We start from the raw sequence: 17,415 nt of genomic DNA on the forward strand, positions 1-17,415 counted from the left end.
CTATTTTGTGGATAGATTTTCGATAATATTCTCGACCAATCCTGACACGCCACGTGTCAGTTCCGGTTTACAATAATTTAGCCAAGATTTCGATAAGATTTTCAACCAATCACGTAGTGCCACGTGGCATTGTCCAGAACCTCATCCTTTCTTTTTTTGTCCATATAAACCCTACATCCCTACATCCATCCTCACACCAAGCTCAATCCTTCTTTTTAGCTAAGAATCCTTGTTCATCATTTTCAAATCTTGAGTTCTTATTACAATGTCTTCTTCAAGAAGGGTGTATAAGCAGTTGCAAGAGCAACAACAAAGGTTGTTGGCACAACAGGCAGAATTGGCCAATCTCGAGGAAGGTGGAGGTGGAGATGAGGCTTTCTTCATGGAGGAGGATGAGGATGATCACCATAGAAGGCAGAAGGCCTCACATTCCCGCCGTGTCATGGAAGCCGTGGGTCAGATAGCCAAACCAAGACGTGTTGCAAACCTCGATAGAAAAAGGGAAAAACGAGGTAAAAATCTATTGGAAGATTATTTTATTCCCAATAGCATATTCCCTGATCATGTTTTTAGACGGCGTTTTAGAATGCAACGACATTTGTTCAACAAAATCATGAGTGATATTTGCAACCATGATTCATACTTTGTGCAAAAAGAGGATGCTTTTCATGTTCTAGGTCTTATTGCCGAGCAAAAAATTACGGCATCCTTGCGAATGCTTGCATATGGAGCATCTGCAGATCAAGTGGATGAGATCGTGAGGATGGGAAAAACAACTGTTCTGGAGTCCCTGATGCGGTTTTGCTCTGCAATTGAAGCCCTCTACACCAAAGAGTACCTCCGGACACCCACGTCAAGGGACATGCGAAGGCTTCTGAGGAAGGGTGAGATGCGAGGCTTCCCTGGCATGATTGGAAGCATCGACTGCATGCACTGGACTTGGAAAAACTGTCCAAGTGCGTGGCAAGGAGCATATGGCGACAGAAAATGAGCCAAAAGCATCATTTTGGAAGCGGTGGCTTCATTTGATACATGGATTTGGCATGCTTTTTTTGGTGTTCCAGGAGCTCAAAATGACCTAAATGTCCTTGCCCAATCCCCAGTGTTCGACGAACTGCTGCAAGGAAACTCGCCGAGATGCACATATTGGGTTAATGGTACCCAATACGAGGGATCATACTACCTTGCAGATGGCATTTACCCAAGGTGGTCAACATTTGTCAAAACAGTGCCACATCCACAGACTGAAAAGGAAAAACACTTTGCAAAATGTCAAGAAGGGTGTAGGAAGGATGTCGAGCGTTGTTTTGGTATCCTGCAAGCTCGTTGGGCGATTGTCAGGGCTGCAGCTAGAATGTTTGATGTCGAGGCTCTTCGATCCATCATGATGACGTGTATTATTCTCCATCACATGATTGTTGAAGATGAGTATGATTATGATGCCGTCGATGAATATGAGCCAGATCCGATGAACAACTCAAGAACACGTATTTATTGTGCTCATGATGGGACCGAAGATCCAGTGCAACACGAGCCGTTGGAACGTGATGGACGTTACAATGAATTGATCGTTCAGCGGTACACTAATGTGCAAGAGCCATACTGGCATGTAACCCGCCAGAATGACTTGATTGAGCACCAGTGGGGATTGCATGGAGGCGAAGATAATTAGAATGAGGCTTGTGGTTGAAGAATAAATTGTATTTTTTTTAAGTTTAAGTAATTCTATGTAGTGTGTTTTGTTTTTAAGTTTATTTGGTGAGTTTATGTAATTCTATGTAGTGTGTTTTGTTTTTAAGTTTATTTGGTGAGTTTATGTAATTCTATGTAATGTGTTTTGTTTTTAAATTTATTTGGTGAATTTATGTAATCTTATTTCATGTGTTTAAATAAAGTACAAAAGAAATTAAATAAATAATTACATTAAAATTGCATAAGAAATTAAATAAAGTTCAAACCTAAAAAAAGAAAAAACATAAGAAATTAAATAAAGTTCTACTAGAAAAAAGAAAGAAAATACATAAAAATACATAAGAAATTAAATAAAGTCTCTCGAGTTAGGATATGTGGTGCTAGGATCTTGGTTGCCATGATTTGTGTAGCTAGAACCCTCTTGACTTGTTTCCGCATCTCTTGCACGCCTCCTACGCATGACATCTCTTTTTTCTGATGTCCAAAAATATTTAGAATTCGGAGACAGTCCTACTAGAGACTTGCTCATAGTGTCACGATCTGCTTGAGCCATCCTTTCTTCTCGAAGCAATTCATTTTCTCGATGAAGTGCTTCTCTAACCAGCTCGTTCTCTCGATTAACTACTTCTCTTTGTCTTTCAGCCGCCGCATCACGGGCCTCAGTAGCTGCTAATATTGCTGCCATAGCAGCAACTTTTTCCTCATCTCTAGCCTTTTCTCGTGCCAAGTTTAGTTCACCTTGGCGAGCAAGTTCCTCCATATATTTAGTGTAGTCATTTTTGGAAGAACTACCTTTTTTCTTTGACGCCTTTTTACCTAGAGGCCTTAGGGACTGACGAGTCGGTTGGGTCTCGGGCACTTGTTCAGCCGTCCCTTCCGTGTCTTGAAATGTGTCGGCTTCTTGTTCGGCCATGTCTGGTTCTGGAGAACTATGTAGACCCATACCGTGCATGACAACTTCTGGACCAGTTGCCACAATTTTGTATTTAGGGCAATCTTTGACAATTTGCCAACATTCCAATCTATTGAATGATTTGTTCCCGTTCTTTGAATTGTAGAATGCTTGAGCTTGTAGTGTCTATAAAAAAGTGGGATAACATAGTGTTAAAAAATGCGGGTGTAACACAAATAAATAAATTCAAAATATTAATACGGGTGGAATGCATATAAATTACATAAAAATGACATAAGAAATTAAATAAAAATGACATAAGAAATTAAATAAAAATTACATAAGAAATTAAATAAAAATTACATAAGAAATAAGATAAAAATTACATACGAAATTAAATAAATCAAAATATTAATGTGAGTGGAATGCATATAAATAAATAAAAATATTGTCACCTAATCCGCTAAACTTGTCCCACTACGGAGGTTACCGGAAGCATGAGAGATGGCGTTTTTCCAACAAGTAAATGATGCGTTGAGTTTTTTCCAACGACCTTGAAGACCTTGACTAGTTCTGGCGTTTTCTCCATGTACATCACAAAACGCTTTCGTAATTTTACTCCACATCTCTCGCTTATCCATCTCATTACCCGTAATCGGATCATGAGTAGTGTGAACCCAACATTCACACAACGTAACATCTTCAATAAGCTTCCACGAAGACATTTTTTTCTCTCAAATTGTAGAAAATATTGATATGTAGAAAGTGTAGAAAGTGTAGAAAATATTGTAATGTGGTGTAAAGGTGGAAGATGAGGGTTAGATATTTATAGGAAAAAAATATAAATTTTTTAAAATTTTTCTGTATTTTTTAAAAATTTTCTGTATTTTTTAATAATTTATAATAAATTTTAATTTAGTTAATTAATCTGGACCGTTAGATTTGAAAAAATTCAAATCCAATAGCTAAGATCACGCCACGTGGCCAACGGTAAAAAATCTGACCGTTGGGGCCTTTTATTTAATTTTTTTTTCGTCTAAAACGTGGACCGTTGATCTGTGATCAAACGGTCCATTTTAAAACTAATTTTTTAATTTTTTTTACCGTTGGAAATCCAACGGTCTAGATAAACTAGCCATTGGAAATCCAACGGCTCAGAGATTGCCTGGGACGGGACACAAGTGGGCTGACAGCCCCACCTTTTCCTTGTCGGCTACTCGCCTCAGCTCCCGCGTGTCGTGCACGCGCCGTGTATTTTGCCCAGTTCCTGGGTCTGTCCGAAACAGGCTGGGCTGGCGCCTGGCTTGGGCTGGGTGCCAGTCAGCTTTGTGGGGTGGAGCAAATGGACTGAGGATTAGTTTGATTTTTGGACTGGGGGCTGGGACATTTGGAATGGGGTGGAATTGCTCAAGCTACTATTGGTGAGTCCCTCCGTGGATGAGTCGCCAGCGCCCAGTACATCCTTCTTCTCGGTTTCGACTGTATTTTATTCTGGTAATATTCACTTTAACAAAAATTATATTTTTACATTAAAAAATCAATCATTATACTATTTATTTTACCTTTTATTTTATCTTTATCGTTAAAAGTCAAAGTTTTCAAGCTCTTTTCATTAGTTTTCCTTATTTTGTTTGGGCCAAAACTTGTTCCCGCGGGCTTATGACTGGTTTGATATTGCTATGTTTTGAAAAAAAAAACTGCTTCTCCTATGCTGTGAGAATAAGCTCATTTTTGTTGTTTCACGTTTTCAACTTTTTTTCACCAAAAACTGTGAAAATAAGTTATTTTTTAAATGTTTACCAAACACCTTTTTTAGCTCAATTTTTTATACCTACTTTTTAGAAAAACACCTCAATACCAAACCAGTACTTAATATGATCCCAAATAACGCACCAATATTTAGTCCATTGTGAAAGTGATTCCTTACACAACCCAAATAATTTGGATCTTCAAAATGAGAAAAAAAGTTTTTATCGTTGGTTCTTAAAATTTGACCTTTCAATTAAAATGGTTCTTGAAATCAAGGTTTTAAAAGAAGTTAGGCGCTAATTGAACGATGGGATAAGGTCTAGCGCCTAAAGCGGATTAGGCGGTTTAAGTAAAACTTTTGCTTATGCTTATAATATATATAATTTCATCATAAACTACAAAATAGAATAACATATTGTTGACCCTAAAAACTTCCAAGCCTACGTGGCGCGCATGCCGAGTAATTAATAAGCTAACTACGTCATTTGGTTATGTGTGGGGCGTGCCAACTCGACGACTGAGCTCGGCCAAGGAGTTATATAAGCTGATGTTGCATTGAGCACGCTACTGACTTCTTGATCTTGTGACTATGGTCGAGGAAAGAACACGTCTCAGCCTTTGGGTTCTAGAGCCTGAAGACAAGGCTGCTAGTTATGCGAAGTTCACAAATCGTCGGCTCCGAGTTCAATCACGGTGATTATATTTGTGAGAGTATAAGCACGCCGAACTGACACCCGACTATATGGACACAAATACTCGAAAGAGATGTATATCTTGATGGTAAATGTGGTTCGGCAGTCGGAATGCCAAACTCTAAAGTATACTTGTGAATATCCAATCATAAAACAACTCGGCATTTAACATGCCAAGCCTAGTAACCTGTAACACCTCACTTTGATGAGAAGGTTGATGAGATGACCTCTACCAACAAGGACTCGGAAATCCTTGTTGACTGTTTGCCTTCACAGTGTGTTGGCGGGAAGAAATGGGAATAGAATAAAATCTCAAAGGTTGTTGAAAAGCTTTGTGCATGGCAATTTGTGTGTTAAATTGGAAAGGGGCCTAAATGATGCACTTCATTCTCTATTTATAGCAACAAAACCCCCCTCATAACCAAACTAGAAATGTACTCGGATTAGAACTCCTCAACCCAATCTGATTAGGTTTCAGCCAGTCCTAGCTCCAATAGGACTTTGAACCAAACTCCATAACAAACCAGATTCATCTCCTAATCCCAAGCACCTTCGGCTCCAAAACTCCTTGTTCCATTATGAATCGACTACTTCACCCTTTATCTAAACTAATCATCTTCGCAACAAGATTCGGCCAGCCCTAACTGGACGGTCCACAAGAAAATTCTAAATAATTGCCATTGGGCTGAGAATAATCCCAGGCTCGGCCCAAAATAACATTTTGGGCCCAAACACATATACATTATAAAGTATTGAAACATAATGAAAATAAGGGGAACAAACATATAATTTGTGTTCATCTAAGTATTCAATAACTCTCTAACAATTTATTGAAAAAATAAAATGGAAATGAAATTAATATTTTTTTCTGTCTAAGTGAGTCGCGACCTAGGTGGGTCTGGGTGGGCTAGGCGGGCTAGGTGGGCATCTCAGCAGGTCTAGGTGCTCATTCTTAATTTTCAAACTTCTAGACATTAATCAGGGCGGTGGCTAACCGCCTAGTGCCTAAGCGGTGCTAGGTGGGGATTTTTAGAACAGGCTTGAAAATAAAAATATGGTCTTTTCGTTAATTTTTTTGCTAGCACATAAATGGATTTCACCTATCCAATTATATGGTGCTATGTGGATTAGTAATAAAAAAATATTTTTGAAAATAGTTAAAAACTAAGATAAAGAGTTTAAACTAAAACTGAAAAAAGGAACATCGTGGTCTTTGATCTTGCGACTCTTGAGAGCCTTCTTCTTTGATTGGCAACGGAGATAAAAACCCTAAGTTTTAACAGTCGAGCACTCGAACGGGGAGAGAACCTTGAAGATGACGATTTTTTTTAGAGTAAATTGTAGCAATGGTTTCTCAACTTTAATCAAATTGGAGCAATGGTCTCTCAACTAAAAATTCATTACCATAGGTCCCTCAACTTATCAAAATGTGTAGCTATAATCATTTTCATTAATTTCGTCAAAATTTTGTCAAAATAAGTTATGTTGGAATAACTATTTATATAATCAGGATCCATCAACTCATCAAAGTGTGTAATTATAGTCATTTTCGTCAACTACGTCAATTTTTTTGTCAAAACGAGTTATGTTGGAATGACCATTGCTACAATTAGGTTGAAGTTAAGAAACCATTTCTCCAGTTGAATTAAAATTGATGGACCAATGGTAATTGATTTTAAGTTGAAGGACCATAGCAGCACGTTTTGATGAGTTGAAGGACCAATGGTAATGGATTTTAAGTTGAGGGACCATTACTCCAATTGCGTTAAAGTTAAGGGAACATAGCTATAATTTACTTTTTTTTTATATAGTTTTATTTTAGTTTTTAAATCTTTATAAAAATTTGGGTTTTATTATTAGTCCACGTGACCTGATATGATTGGATAGGTAAAACTCATTCCTGTGCCACATTAATACATAACTGAAAATTAGACAGATTGACCAATTTGATTTGTTTGTTTCATTTCCAGAGACCAAATTGATAGACTTGCTATTTCAGAAACTATATTGATTGAAGGTTTTAATTTTACCCCTGATCAAAAAATAAAATAAAAAATTGTTTGGATTATTTAAGCAAAATATTAAAAGGGAGAAATTTTGTTCACAATTAATGAATTATACTATAAGTGGGTGGAGATTTTGATGAACCACACAATGAGCCATCTATAACCAATGGCAGAGCTAGAATTTTTTTCTTAGGTGGGCTAGCTGAAATTAGTACCATAAAATCACATGTTTATTTTTTAATCAATATAAAAGAACGACAATAGAATATAAACAATTCTTGAAATCATAACCATAACCGACAACTTCAAGGACCATATAAATAATGAACCTGCTAAATAAACCAAGAATAAGTAAATAAAGTGATTAAGAACGTATCAAATGTTGCATTCATTGGAAAATTGCAACGAAAAGTAAAGAATTGCGGAGATAGGGATTTAATTGTGAACTAAATGAAAATTCTTTTTCTTTTCTTGTGTAAGAAGTACAGAGGCTAAATTGCATAGGGTAAATGATCTTTTTCTTTAATGAATAGAATAGAAGGGGGAGGGAAGATAAAACTAATTTATTACTTGTAGCATAAAAAGTATTATTTATTACCTATCGATAGGCTATATATAGGCTACATGAAATAATAATCTGTATTGAAATTGAGTGGGCTATATAGGCTATATATAGGCTACATGCATTAACATAAGTCATTAAAGCATGAGTTTGAAAAAAGATAGTGTTATTCACATACATTTATTAATTTTTTGTCATTGATCGTCATCAATTCATTCAATTTGAAGGTTGAAAACTGAAAGAAATGTATGAAAAATAAAAATGAGTGTGTAGATACAATACACTTACAAAAAAACTTCTCCAAGCTACAACCCACCTTAAGCCTTGTGGGTGGCTCCGCCCATGTCTATAACTGAGTCCTACATATCCCTATGTCTAACCATGCATTACATATGGTAATTAGATGAGATGGAAATGTAAGACCGAAATGGAAATGGTCAAACTTAAATTCAAGCCAGACCATAAAACGGTGCAAGTGGTTCCATCAAGCATGTCCCCTCGATGGTTTTTTAGTAGAGCAATAATGATATTGGGTTAAAATAGTTAGTTGTTAAGGTACGAGAGTGCATAACAATTTAGAAATTATTTCTATACTAGCGCGTTTACGTACATGTAATGGGAATCAAAACATGGAATCGTATTCCGATTATGGACCACTCCTGTGTTTACTAAATTTTAAGGAATAAAAAATATGGTGGGACCCACACAAAGTTTGGAATTCAATTCCTCACTTTGGAGGAATTGGAGGAATTGGATCCCTTGATAGTAAGTGGTATTTGAGTTCCGGAAGAATGAGGGAATGGGGAATCCATTTTGCATACCCATAATGCCCTCACATAATTGCTGAAATTCCAATGATAAAACCAGATCTCGTGCCCAGCGCTAGTCTGTCTGCTTCTCCCTTACTACCGCCCCCTTCCTATCTTCCAAAGGCCACATACCCACCACCATCATCTTCCTAGACAACAACGACAACCAGAAAACAAGATCAAGCGAGAGCTGAAGAAAAACCCATTTTAGTTATTTCTTTTTAACACAATGCTAAAAACCAAACTCCTCACATTCAAATCAACATGATATACCCCGTAAACTAAACTTCAAAGAAATTACATCACCACAACCAGCACTTCCCATAGGCCTCAAACCCACCGTGAATTTCAAATCGTTGAAAGATGATTGAGGCAGAGATAGAGAGAACGGTTGGGTTGAGGTTTGGTTGGTTAGTTTTTTATTTTTAATTTTATATCAATTGACTTGATTTCCTATAAGTTCTTATAAAATATTTATTTATAATAAAGGGTGTTGGTACCACACATAATGGGCCTCATACTTTGATACATTGGGTCTCAGTACCCAGCCCATATGATTATGTAAAAGGATGAGCCCCTTATTCTATAAAAGGTGACTCCTCCCCCTCATAAAGGGGACGGAGAAAACCCAACAGAGGGTAATACCCTCACAAACACAACAACACTCTCTTACTCTCTTTCTCTAGGGGACTCCCCCTCCCTCTTGTAATCCATACATACAGTCAGAGAAATATAATCAATGTGGACGTAGCCCAAACCTTAGGGTGAACCACGATACATCTTGTGTTATTTACATTTCATGCAGATTCACGGTCGGATTTACGTTATTCCAAGACCTCCGGTTTTGTGCATCAACATTTGGCGTCGTATGTGGGAAACGACACAAAAAACTATGTCGGTTCTCTTTCATTTTTTTCATCTCTACCATGAATCTGCAGAAACACCAAACCAAAATCCCAGTCTCATCTCTCTCTCTTTACAAACCCAGAAATGGACACAAACACACAGCCATGTACAATCTAAAAAGAACAACACCGTCATTATGTGATGGGACCATTTCCTTGAGAGCAGATTTGGAGCAGCCAAGCCGACAAGAACAGAAAGAATAGTCATCACAAATCAGAGCTCCTAGGCAACCTGCCAAAACAAGTATTCTAGGATGGCGCATCGCAAGGATCGCAGTGGCGAAGAAGGTCTTGTCGTCGATTTCCGAGAGCACAGTCATGAGAAGTGAGTCAGAGTTTAGGAATCGCTCTGCCAATTTGGTGAGTGAGTAAGCGAGTTGGTTCGGTGATTCATCATGCCTCGAAACTAGTCATCGTTCCTGGTCTCCTGCGGATCAATGAGAACAAGCTTGAGATCGACGGGATCTAATTCGAGTTAGATCGCGTTCGAGTTGTATCTGTTTTGCAGGTATGGCCACCCAACACTTGGCTCAGATTCCCTCTCGATTTCTTCCCTTTCCGCTCCCCACACCCAATCGTATTCTCGCTCAGCCTGAGTCGGCCAGGTCACTCGTCGTCTGCAACCTTCTGACTCACCAGTTCTGAGTTCTCTCTCAACTCGACTCGGCTTGGTCGCGCCACGGCTCGGTCCTCATTAACTCCCAAACCCGAGTCATGGTCCTCACTGAGCTCTACTTTTCTGGTCCTTACCAACGCCAAAGCAAATGCCAACTGACATAACCAAAGCACCCAATCATTTTTGGACCTCCGCTTTCGTTTCCGATGGATCTGAAGATCTCCGTTCATCTCTTTGTACAACCCTCTGCAGACAGGCCATGGGTGAATCGAAGATTCCTGGGTTAGGGATTTTTAATCCAAGTTTGGGGGTTGTTGGGCAAAGCTTTCATTGCTTCATTTAAAGGAACCACTCAAATCTGATTTACTCAATGGAAAATGGGAGCGTTGATCTCGAGGTTGAAGGTTCCTCCAATGTTGGGGGAAGAGGATCCTGAAGCAGAGGTTGAAGGTTTCCTACAACATCGGCATGACCATCACCTCCTCCTCCCTCTCATATCCTCTGCCGCAGTTCCCAATGACATCGATCCTCTCATCCAACAAGTCGTCTCAGAATCTGACGATGATCAGCTCATCTACGCCGACTATAGAGCTCAGCTTCAAAGAATTTAGCTGAAAAGAAAAAAAAATATATATATATATATGAAGGCAGGAGGAGGACCAGTTGTTGAGGTTACCGAAGCCTCGAAACCGATCCCGAAAATCAAGGTGAGCAGAGAACATTAGCTAGTACCATAGCTATGGAAACTAGCAGTTCCAATCTTTATCTCGCGTCAGGGTTATTTCCATCTTGGTCAGTGACACGCGGACAGTTCGAAGATGGGAAGACGAACATGGTGTTTTTCGGCAACTTGAGCTTTGCGGACGGCACCCCCACTTTCTCCAGCATATAGGAAAGGCAAGCCATGTGCTCGCGGTTTTCATGCATGTGGAATCATGCTCTGATTTTTGAGAAAGCAAAAGTAATGACCAGGCTGCTAAAAGAGAAAAGCAAAAGTAATGACCATGTGCTCGCGGTTTTCATGCATGTGGAATCATCCCCTTTTACAGCTGGAGTACACCAGCTTGTGTTCAAACAGCAGAAAAAGAAAAAAGAGAAGTGAGAATGGATGGGCATGACCACGCTGTCCAAGAAAAACAAGTGGAGTTAGCCCTTCAGTTTCGCCAAGAGACAGAGACAGAGACAGAGACACAGTGGAAAGCAAAAGGAAAAGAGAAAAAGAGAAAGAAATGGAGTGCAGCAGAAAAAACACAGGCAAAAGCAAGGAATAAACACTCACACCGCAAAAGCAAGGAATAAACACTCACACTGCAAAAGCAAGGAATAAACACCCCACCAGAGTGATGTGGTTTACTTTCCTTATTTTCGAATGATGTAACTTATTTTTCGTATCTTTCGGAGATATCTGTATAAACCCCATCAGATGGTAATAAAAAAAATAAAAAAAAGGGCAAGCCCAAAATAAATGGGCTGGAATACTATGTGGTGAGCGAAGGCCCGTATGCCCAAAAGAGCCAGACCCTCTATTATCACCAACCAGGTGATCAAAAGTACGCCAAACACTACAAAAAATTATTCGGTACCCCGCCGCTATTACCACCAACCAGGTGATGAAATGTACAACTCGTACTCTAATATCATTTGGCAACTAGCCATTCATGCCACCAACCAGGTGATGAAATGTACAAACCCATACTCTCCTTCATGCCACCAACCAGGTGATCAAAAGTACGCCCAATACTTCATATTATACATGAGCATTACTCATGTCAATCATACATAAACATTCATAAGCATCACTCATATCAATCATACATAAACATTCATAAGCATCACTCATGTCAACATTTATGAGCATCACTCATGTCAACATCCATGAGCATCACTCATGTCAATCAACATAAACATTCATGAGCATTACTCATGTCAATCAGCTTCAAAAGCTTCATTTACAGAGCTCCAGCTTCAAAGCTTCACCTACAAAACTTCAGTGCAGGGTATACAAATACCGCTTCCGAACAACCGCCACTTCGGTCCATACATGGATTCAATTTGAAGTCTCCAGCCAACATACTCTATTGACCGAAGACTTAGGGGACTACATTATGTACCATATATTGGGCCTCAACTGGGCCTCATGAAAATACTTGGGGGACTTAGCCCATTATCTATATACTAAGGAGCGAGCCCTTATTCTATAAAAGGGACTCCCTCACTTTCATTAGAGAACACTCATGAAAAATACTTGGGGGGATTTAGCCCATCACTTATGTATCGAGGAGCATGCCCTTATTTTATAACAAGGACTCCCTCACCTTCGTTAGAGAGCACCGCCGCCAGCTGAGCAACCACCTCGCCGCGAGCATCACTCTTAACCCACCACTTATGTATTGAGGAGCAAGCCCTTATTCTATAAAAGGGACTCCCTCACCACCATTAAAGAGCATCGCCGCCTACTGAGCAACCGCCTCGCCACGAGCATCAACTCTAGCCCATCACTTATGTATTGAGGAGTAAGCCTTTATTCTATAAAAGGGATTCCCTCACCACCATTAATGAACATCGCCACCTACTGAGCAACCGCCTCGCCGCGAGCATCAACTCTAGCCCATCATTTATGTATTGAGGAACGAACCCTTATTCTATAAAAGGGACTCTTTCACAATCAAAACGCCACAAGCCGAGCCAATCAAGGCAACATAAGCCACGAGCCTCGTAGCCCCGCAGCGTGTGCTACTTCTAGTTGAGCGTCATTTCAGATTGAGCACTGCCTTATATCGAGCATCAGTTCAAAACAGCATCTAGTTACTTCGGCCCACACATGGACTGAATTTCAAGTCTCCAGCCAAGACTCTCTTAACTGAAGACTTGGGGGACTACTGTTGGTACCACACATAATAGGCCTCAGACTTTGATACATTGGGCCTCATTACCCAGCCCATATGATTATGTAAAAGGAGGATCCCCTTATTCTATAAAAGGGGACTCCTCCCCCCTCACAAAGGGGACGGAGAAAACCCAACATAGGGCAATACCCTCAAAAACACAACAGCACTCTCTTACTCTCTTTCTCTGGGGGACTCCCCATCCCCCTTGTAATCCATATATACAGTCAAAGAAATATAATCAGTGTAGACGTAGCCCAAACCTTGGGGTGAACCACGATACATCTTGTGTTGTTTACATTTCATGCAGATTCACGGTCGGATTTACGTTGTTCCAAGACCTCCGGTTTTGTGCATCAACAAGGGGCATTCTAGTAATCATACAAATTTTCATTCCGATTCAAGTGAATTAGTTAACAACTTATATTCAAACAAGATCATTTATACTCCGATTCCAGAAAACTGTAGTAAACAGCTTTAATGGAAATCTGGATTTCAATTCTCCTCAATTCAATTCCTCCTCAATTCAATTCCTCCTTAATCCAATTCAATCTATTTTGATTACAGATTAGTAAACGGGCCCTTACCCAAACTCTCGTGTACTGTTCACAGATAGTGGAGTGGTGAAAATGCCCTCCGTTCGGTTTTTCCACAAGCATTTTTACTCTTAACTGCACAATTAAATGACGGATTTGCCATCCTAGGCCACACGTCTATCGTCGCCGAGTCTCCTGCTTCGATTTCGTTGGTTCTTCCGCTTATACACGTGTTGCTCATCGTGGTGAAAGGGAAGAAAGATGGAAAAGCAGGGCTCTTCCATTTGCTTCCACAAATTTCTTGAGCTTTCTCTCAAGCTTCGAACCACTGGCACCAGCAAAAAGGTTCGTCTCTCTCTCTCACTTTTTTTTCAATTCGTGATCGAATTTTCTTTGCATGAATGTTCGATCTGTAGCGTTTGGCATGTTTGCTGCGATTAAATTTTTGGGAAAATCCAAGCTAAATTCTGTTTTGATTCGAAGAACTTTTATGCCAGTGAACCTTTGCAATCAGTCTCTATTTTAGTTTCCAACGTCGAAATTGGAAACGGTCTCGAAGAGTTTTGTGCATCTATCTTTTTCAAGGTTACGGTCTTCACCAATCTAATGTTTTAGTTTGTTTATGATTTTTTTTTTCTTTTGGATTTGTTATCATCCTTTTGTACATGACAATATGTGATCCGATATTTTAAATTAGATGTTTTTGTGATTTTGGGTTTGTGGTTTTTTTTGGTGCCTGAAAAAATGTCATCCGATGGTTTCAATGAGTGAAATAACTAAGAGATAAAAGAAATAATTAAAACACAAGAGATGCAGCAATTAGAAAAAAAATTATAGAAAAAAAATTAATTAACTAACTATAATAAAACACAAGAGATGCAGCAATTAGAAACATAGCTGCAAGTGTCTTTCCTTTAAATTACTATATTACTTTTGTACTGTATGCATGCATAACAGAAATCCAAATCATAATACAAGATTTTAGAACTGTGCAAAATCGTGTACCAAAATACTAGAAAATAAGAATTGTGAAACCAAGTCATTGTCACTTAAAAAGTGTACATAACTTTAATGTTATATAGATGCAAGTTATTTTTCGCTTATTCTGTAAACCTTTTACTTCCCTTCTAAACTTGAAAGCAGGAAGCCAAGTCTCCAGACTACTCCAAGGACTAGGAGGTCATCCATGAGCAACCTGGCATGAGGATTTTACTCACATGGTTGGGCTTCTGAACCTCATTATATTTAGTATATTCTTCTTATATACAATGCGTCTATTTGCGGATTTAAACATGTCATTTTTGAATTTTAAGGGCATGAAAATTGAAGCTCGGGTGCTACCCCCATTTCAAGGCAACTAAGACCGCTTGACACTGGTAACCCAATTGCTTTCTTTATTGTTTTCCTTAATGGATTATCGATTTCTCACTTTTTTCTGAGTTTTTTACTATAGGTATTTTGCATTTTTGGCCTTCAAGGCATAATTGCGCAGTGCATATATTTGTTTTCATAAAGTGCAATGGATAATATGTTTACCTGATTATTTGTGTGCATAAAGTAATTTTTTTTAGAAATATGGTTATTACTTTTCTGTTTTACAAAAGGGGTTTACAATGCAAAGTCAAAAAGATTTTTTGAGTATTTAATTTACTGCCAACATAAAGGAAGTTGGTGTTATTTTTCTATCGGTTTTATAGTTATTACATCTTATTAGGTATGTTGCTTCTTAGAAGCGATTTGATCACAGTATGACTATGTCAGAATTGCAATTGGTCTTGATTGGGAACATTTTGACATCGGTTGAGAGATGTAGCATTTGTAAATTATGTAACACATGATACTTAAATCGGTTCTTTTCATCTTCTCTCTTTGTTGTCTTCTTCCTTTACAGAGGGGAAGGAGAGGGTACATTTGTGTGTATTATATTTTTCCTTTAGTAGAATGTTAAATTACAACAAGGTTTATAACACAAAAGTCTTTTGGGGACAAATAGTATATTGACTGAAAACATCATTAAGAAGATGAAAAAGTACTTGATTTAAAATTTATAGCTATATGTGTGACAGTTGAAGTTTTTGGTATGAATTTCTTTAATTTTCTAAATTTGGTGTTGTTTAATAAGTAAAGATTCATGCCTACTTGGTTGAAGATAATTTATTACAATCCATTGTTCTGTTACTAAATCTTTATCCTTTATCTGTAAATAATATTGCGCATATAGTTTTTGTAATGGTGTTGAGGATTTTAAATATGTTATTTTTGTGTCTAAACAGTAAACAATGCAATCTACGCAGAAACAAAACAATATATGAGAAGAAGAGGTTAACTTAATTGTGATTAATTTTTTTCGTTTAGTTTTATTCAAATTGGTCAGATTCAATCTAATTCAATCATTTTTTTTTTGCAGTATGGATAACATAAATCTGACATTTCTTTCTTCTCTTTTTCTTAGTTGAGCTACCCGTGCTGCTGTTGATGCAGGATACGTTCCTAAGGAGCTGCATGTAACATTAATGATGGTTTTTTTTTTTTTTTTTCTTTCATTCTTGAAGAATATATTCATTTCTATATTATTTTGTAATGACAGCATATGATGAATCACATCCTTGAACCTTTTATAATTAGTCTTACATTTAGATTTTCTTTTATTTATTCTCCTGCGATTGAAATATGATTTGCTTTTCTGGTTTATAAAGGGATTTATGATGCAATGTCAAAAAAAATTCTTCAGTATTTAGTTTATTGGCAACGTAATGGAATGTGGGTTTATATTTCTACGAGTTTGATAGTTATTACATCTTATTAGGTATGTTTCTTCTTAGAAGCGCTGCAATATTTGTAAAAGAAAAGCAGAAGAATTAGGGGCATATTATGTGGAGGGTGAATTGCTTGCCTGAGGTAATTATATTTTTTATGTGTGAATGTGACTTTTGTGAATATTAACTGAAATGTCAAATGTGTATGTGTATATGAAGGTGAACTAATTTAATATATGTGAACTGAAATTGAGATTGGCAAATTGTGTGGTGAACTGAAATGTACATAGATGATGTGAATTTAAACTGAAATATTTATATGTGAACTGAAACGCACAACAAAAATTATGCTTAGCATGCTCTTGCAATTGATAAATAGATCTTTGTACAAAATTCTCTCATATTGATGGTTCATTGATCTCTATGTAATTACCATATATTAACTATGTATTGTGGAGAACTAAACATTGAATCATACATAGTCAATATATAAGTATTACGTAATCAATAAACAATCAATATATATGAGGACACTATCTTATTATGCTTCTTGAAGAATTTAGTGTCTAATTTGAAAAACTGAGGAAGAATTTTTATTCTTTTGAACAAACCTCATATACTAAAATGTTAGATTTCTTCAATTGACTGAAGGAAACATATGGTAAATACGTTAAACTTTTGGGCAAATACATTTTTGAATCATTTTGCTTTTCAGGGATGCAATGAAAGATGATGTGAGGACTTGCGATGATGGAGTTGTATAACTATTGTGCTGCATGTATAGGGATGAGCAACCAAGGATATGAGATCACATACTTTCGATCAATTTTTGAAAAGTTGATTGGTTAACCAATCTATTGTATTTTGGATAATAAGCAGCTCATAATGTAGATAGAAAAATATGGAAGATATTTGTACCTAGCTACTTTATATTATTTTGGTTGTAGCATACCAAGAGCCCTGACCCTTTTGTTCAAATGGTATGTGTGTCTAAATGCATTTAAGATTTTATACATTTATTCAAGACATTTATATTTCGTGATCTCCAAATACATTTTGGATCATTTTTAGATTCTAATATGAATGTAAATAGATTTTAATATATTTCAGATGTTTAACGGAGTTTTACATCTCACAGCATCGCACATGTTTAAATACTAGTTATAGCTAAACATACTCTCAAAATCTCAAGGAATCTCATTATAATTTCTGTGGTGTATAAATATCGACATTGGAAATCGATGGAAGTGGCAAAACCCCATCCTTGTTTGTATCACATGACTATCATCCAAAACCTATATATCTGGAGAAAGCA

The 17,415-nt window shown here is 37.6% G+C and overlaps 2 long non-coding RNA genes across 3 annotated transcripts; one reads left to right on the forward strand and one right to left on the reverse strand.

The window, feature by feature from the left end:
* Positions 1 to 8,862: 8,862 nt before the first annotated feature.
* On the reverse strand, positions 8,863 to 10,807 carry LOC114822122 (uncharacterized). Its single transcript, XR_003770233.2, has 2 exons — positions 10,656 to 10,807; positions 8,863 to 10,534 (listed from the first exon to the last, which is right to left on the reverse strand). It is a non-coding gene; the product is annotated as an uncharacterized lncRNA (long non-coding RNA).
* A 3,657-nt stretch (positions 10,808 to 14,464) lies between these two features.
* LOC103419274 (uncharacterized) lies at positions 14,465 to 16,952 on the forward strand. Of its 2 annotated transcripts, XR_011577211.1 has the most exons (6): positions 14,469 to 14,564; positions 14,658 to 14,720; positions 15,618 to 15,665; positions 15,797 to 15,848; positions 16,151 to 16,242; positions 16,816 to 16,952. It is a non-coding gene; the product is annotated as an uncharacterized lncRNA (long non-coding RNA). The 2 variants fall into 2 exon arrangements; XR_003770291.2 differs by lacking the exons at positions 15,618 to 15,665; positions 16,151 to 16,242; positions 16,816 to 16,952 and having other exon boundaries at positions 14,465 to 14,564; positions 15,797 to 15,980.
* Positions 16,953 to 17,415: the final 463 nt, after the last annotated feature.

Source organism: Malus domestica, chromosome 16 (genome assembly GCF_042453785.1).
Source record: "Malus domestica chromosome 16, GDT2T_hap1".
Lineage (NCBI taxonomy): Eukaryota > Viridiplantae > Streptophyta > Magnoliopsida > Rosales > Rosaceae > Malus > Malus domestica.